Source organism: Lactuca virosa, chromosome 4 (genome assembly GCF_052849685.1).
Source record: "Lactuca virosa cultivar CGN04683 chromosome 4, Lactuca_virosa_CGN04683_v6, whole genome shotgun sequence".
Classification (NCBI taxonomy): Eukaryota; Viridiplantae; Streptophyta; class Magnoliopsida; order Asterales; family Asteraceae; genus Lactuca; species Lactuca virosa.
This window is the reverse complement of record NC_136429.1, coordinates 284,617,372-284,623,357: the sequence shown is the minus strand read 5'-3', so window position 1 is coordinate 284,623,357 and position 5,986 is coordinate 284,617,372.

The window sequence follows — 5,986 nt, the reverse complement described above, 5'->3', positions numbered from 1 at the left end:
GCTTTGGCATCGAAGACTCTCCCATCTCAATTTCAAAGACATCAACAAACTGGTGTTTAGGGATCACGTTCGAGGTCTTCCTGTTCTGAAGTTCGACAAAGAACATTTGTGTGCTGCGTGTGAAATGGGAAAGCAAAGTCGACAAAGTCAACCTTCTTGAGTCAATACGAAAATTATTGAACCACTAGAATTACTTCGTATTGATTTATGTGGTCCATCTTCAATTGAGAGAATTGGTGGCAACAGGTATATACTTGTAATAATGGATGACTTCTCTCGGTTTACTTGGGTGTTCTTTTTGAAGCAGAAAATAGAGGCCACTCCCAAGCTTAAACTCTTTATCAAGCAGATAGAAGTTCAACTACGGAAGATAGTTTGAAACATAAGAAGCGACAACGGGTTAGAGTTCAAGAACAAAGACTTTGAAGATTTTCTTGCAGAGAAGGGGACAACTCACAACTTCTCGGCTCCATATACTCCACAACAGAATGGAATTGTCGAAAGGCGAAACCGATCTTTATGTGAAGCAGCCAAAACCATGCTGAGCTTCGCTTCTCTACCTCTATATTTATGCGCTGATGCCATTGCTGCTGCGTGTTTTACACAGAACAGATCTAATCTCAACAAACGTTTCTCTATCACTCCCTATGAGATCTTGAACACCCGAAAGCCTAATGTAAAGTTTTTCCACGTGTTCGGTTCAAGATGCTTCATCTTCAATTCAAAGGAGCACCGAAACAAGTTTGATGTCAAAGCAGACGAAGGAATCTTTATGGGTTATTCCTTAACCTCCAAAGCATATAGGGTTCTGAACAAGCGTTCAAAGAAAATTGAAGAGACCTATTATGTCACCTTCGATGATAACTACGTCAAGAAACTGAACACAACCGAAGGTTCTGTGGAGGAAATATTTCCAAAATTTGGTCAAGTTACGATACCAATTTCAAACCTCTTTGAGCAATACATGCTGCTATTTGATGAACCAGAAAAGGCTATTCTCTCTGAATCTGAAGCTGCAGACAACAAGGTAGATAACTTGAAGAAGATAATCGATGATGCTGCGAAGAAAATGGCAGAAGAAGAACCGGTAACAACTGAACAGCCAGACACAAGCGAACCTCCAAAAGATAGTTCTCATATTCAGGGGTAGGGTTCGTCTTTTCCACATAACGAAGATTCACCATTCCAGGGGGAGAGCTCATCATCATTCATTCCAACCGAAAGTCAAGTCCAGGGGGAGAATTTTGAGCCTGAAGCTGAGGAAGTATCATCATTCGAGGGGGAGAATGCGAATACAAACGATGATGATACTCAGTCAGAATTTGAAGAAGAAGTGAATGTTGAACTGGATCCCTAATATGATCCTAATTACCCTCCTCTCACCAAATGGACCAAAGATCATCTACAAACACAAATTATTGGTGATTCGACAGAAAAGGTTCTCACACGATCACAACTGAAAGCGAAAGAAACTGCACTTTTCTCTAAAATGGAATTCTGCATGTTTAATTCGTTCGTCTCCAAAGTCGATCATTCTGATTGGGTACAGGCGATGAAGGACGAACTCAATGAGTTCGAGCGAAATAAAGTGTGGAGACTGATTCCAACACCAAAGGATGCTTCCGTGGTTGGAGTAAAGTGGGTTTTCAGGAACAAGATAGATAAGGAAGGAAATGTGATACGCAACAAGGCAAGATTGGTTGTGAAAGGTTACTGTCAAGAAGAAGGCATAGATTACGAAGAGACCTTCGCTCCAGTAGCAAGGCTAGAATCGGTTCGTATTTTTCTCGCCTATGTTACACACAAGAACTTTGAAGTATTCCAAATGGATGTGAAGTGTGCCTTCCTAAATGGAGAACTGGAAGACACGGTGTATGTAGAGCAACCACCGGGTTTCGTGAACGAGATGTATCCAAGATCACTGCTACATTCTGGACAAGGCAGTCTATGGTCTCAAGCAAGCACCAAGGGCATGGTATGAAACTCTAACTAGATTTCTCAAAATGTCTAAGTTTAAACAAGGTTCGGTTGACCCAACCTTCTTTCGTAAGAAAGAGGGTGAACACCTTATGATCGTTCAGATTTATGTTGATGATATCATCTTCGGTTCCACAAATCCTAGCTTAACAGTTGAATTTAGGAAGTTGATGGAGACTAAATTTGAAATGAGCTGAATGGGTCCTATTAACTTTTTCATTGGCTTGAATATAAGACAGGGACCCGAAGGCATTTTCATTAATCAAGAGGCTGTTGGATTAATGTCTAAGTCCATAACTATAATTGGTAAGACTTGACCCGACCCGGCATGGTCCATTTGGGTTGCATGGCATCATGCATTTGGATAGACTATAATGAGAGAAATAACACTTAAGGTTGGTTAATATATTATAAGTTCTAATATATTAATAAGGTTATTTAATTAGTATTGTTCAAGAATTAATTTGGAATTAATTAAGTGATCAAAAGGAGACTAATTAAATATATGGGTTGATTGTGTAAATCATTCATTCTTATATATGTGGGCTTGTGATCCAAGATTCCTTATGTTGGACTAAGTCCATGGGGTGACCCATGGATACTCCATGGAGGTTAAAATCCATGGAGCATAAGGAATGGGTAAAGTTATGAGTTACATGGTGTAACCCTAATAGCCACCATATAAAAGAATCCCATGGCTCAAGAAATCGTGCACTAATGTGTGAGGGTGAGGGCTAGACGATTTCAAGGAGTGTTCAAGTTTCTCTCAAGTTATTCCAAGTTGTATTTGGTGTTGTGTGAACCATTTGAGGTGTCACACTTGGGGCACTAGGCACTCAAGCTTCATGAAGACATTCTACATCAAAGAGGTATGTATTCTATCTTGTTATATTTATTATTTTGTATGCTAGATTAGGATAATACCTTGGATGTTCATAATTGTATGTATAATAGAGAAAACATAGATCCAAGGTATTTAGAGTTGCATGTAAACTTAGGAGTGTTAGAATGCACAAAACCCAACAATGGTATCAGAGCCTAGGCTTGTTTTCTTGTTATACTTGCAAAAGTAGCTGAAAAATCGAGTTGGATGCATATATTCGATTGTTTTGGCTGGAATTGGACTAGGAACATTACCCTAAGATGTTTTTGGACTTATAAACTTGTTTTTGATGTGGTAATGTTCATGCTAATCCAATTTTTAAGATAATTGTCATAATTTCAAGATTTGTATTAGTTTGTATGTTCATGCTAATTTCTTGAAGATTGATGATTTGAATTATCTTGTTCTTATGAGGTTCTTAGATTAATAGAAAAGTTGTGTGAAATAGTTGTTTTCAATCCATTTTAATCTAAGAGTTGATTCCAAAGTGTGTTTTTGTAACTTGTCCTCAAGTTATATGAAAAGTCACATTTAAGAATCATAAAACTCATAAAAGTTGGCAAAGGTTACAAAATGAAGAGTCTAGTTCTAATTAAATTGTTTTATGACTCCATAACTTGTCCTCAAGTTATGGAGGTTCAAGAGTCTCTTCATTAAATTAAAAAAAAAGTGTAACCTTAATTAGTTCCACAAGTTACAATAAAAAAAATTATTTTTTTTTATTAATTAGTTTAAAGTCTTCCATAACTTGTCCTCAAGTTATGGAACTTGAAGAGTTTTTTTTTTTTAATTAAAACTACTTTAAACTCATAAGTTATGGAATTAATTAGTTTTGAATAGTTTCAAAACTTGCCCTCAAGTTTTGGAATTTGAAAAGTTTTCACTTATGAATACTTTAATTCCAAGTTAGCCCTTAGAATTTTAAAAGTTAAAATTCAACCCTTATACTTTATAATATTATAAGTTAATAATATTTATATATATATGTATAAGAGTAAAGTCAGTCTTACCGTTAGTAGGCCTCGTTCACGAAGCCGGTCTATAAGGGGGGTATAAGGTTACTGCCTATAAAATGGCAGTTTAATGGGTGTCCACTCTCACCCACCGCTTCCTTGACTGGTGGAGGGTCGTTAGCCGAACGGGTAGGACAAGGACTATAATTCTCCTTTCATTAAAAGTATTAATGATAAATACTAAGTAACTAAACTCTTATTAATACCCAATCTTAGTTACTTAGGAAAATGTGAATTTGGTGCTAACCCATGAAATTACACTTTGCACTTTGCTTAAGTCGTTAGTGGAGCGTGTGTGGTTAACCGGCACACTAACCTGGACTTAACAAGGTAGGCAAAGGGTAACTTAATATTTATCATAGTATCGATGGAGCGTGTGTGGTTAACCGGCACACTGATTAAGGGGTAAATATTAAGGGTACCAAGTATATTTGCATGGTTATTCACACCTTGTTTTGTGATCCTCGGCATCCCAGTCACAAAACCTGAAGGGCACACTCGAGATTGAAACATGCCTTTGAACAGTTCAATGAATCTCAAAGATCTAGGACTTTCAAATCCAATTAAAACCTAATAAATTATTTCGTTTTTCATGGTGGAAATTGGTGAATCGTCATTCACCTACCTTAAGATATTTTATAGCTTGGATTACGGCATCCCTCTTCTAAGTTATAAAATAGTTTGTTGGGTCCTAGCCTTAATATTTCATATTGGGTGTCATATTAAGGACTTTAAATCAACTATCTTGAATATCTCCCAAAAAGATGTCTGGTCTAGACATTTATGATCTTCCCAAATCTCTTGAAACAAGCTTTCCTAAATGAAGATGATGTCCCATGGATATCATACTTCTTTCACCTCCTCCAATTATTCTCCCTAACCCACAAGTTCCTAAAAAGTTTAAGGTCACTCAAGCCCTATTGGCAAGGCAAGGTCTAGGTGTGATCACATCTTGGAGATGTAGTCACATATTGACAAGCCGGGAGAGTTGGGTGTCAAAGTCTTGAGAAAGTTGGTGGCTCAACTACTTTCTAAGTCACATAGTGAGTTCTTTTGGGAATCCTATGAAACAGACTAAGACAAGACCCTTAATGATCTTATCTATTTGCTAAGATCAACTTCCTAAAACGCTATGGACATTGACAATGATGACATTGGATATCCAGTAAAGCTCTCTCTTCCCAATGGAAAGGGATCGGCCATAGTCAACTCGGTTGACCCAATGGTAAAGAGAGAGGCGAAGTCTGAGATAGTCCCATTATCAAGGGTCCATAGGTAACTATTGCCAAAGGAAGGGGCATTGGTTACGAAGCTGCCAAATTTACCTAAGGATGTTAAAGTCAATAAGTTTGGCTCTACTTCAGGTAAAGTCCATTGTCTAACTCTATTAAGTACATGTCGATTCTGATCGCGAAGATGGATTTCAATCGCATGGTTCGGTGATCAGAATTTTGGGCTATTACTTAAGAGTTATGATATTTATATTGCTTAGGAATAGATAACAACAAGGTTTTCATATGGATTGTAAGGATAAGTTTTTCCGTAAAGTTTTAAAATAAAAGAAAAAGGTTTTGATTTTATTTATTTTAAGTATCCTTACAATGGCATTTGTGAAAAGTTGTTGCTTATAAGATTCCATTGATAGCAATATTGGAAAACTGGATTTGATTCTTTCGGTTGTGGTAGTGTCTAATATTACCAAATAAGGAAAGATTCTCATCACCCAAGGTTCAATTGGACCGAAACTTGGAATCATGCAAGTTGTATAGTATGATGAATGAGAACTTTCAGCTTGTAAAATTAAGACTAATTCCTTATGTGAATAAGGAAAGGACTAATGGATCGAGTACACATTCTTGTGCACTGGTCAAGTCCACCACAAAAGATCAAGAAGACTATTCGTCATGATTTACTTAAGTTCAGTAAATATGGTTATACTTATAAGTTTAAGTATAAGTCTGTAGCATTGGAGAAGTTTCAATGTGAGACAGAACGAATAAGAAGAATCAAAGAATGGAAGAAAGATAAAAGTTTCTCAAATCTGAAAAGATGGGAGAGTACTTTAGTATCATGTTTATGATCATCTTAATGATTAAGATACCATATCATAATT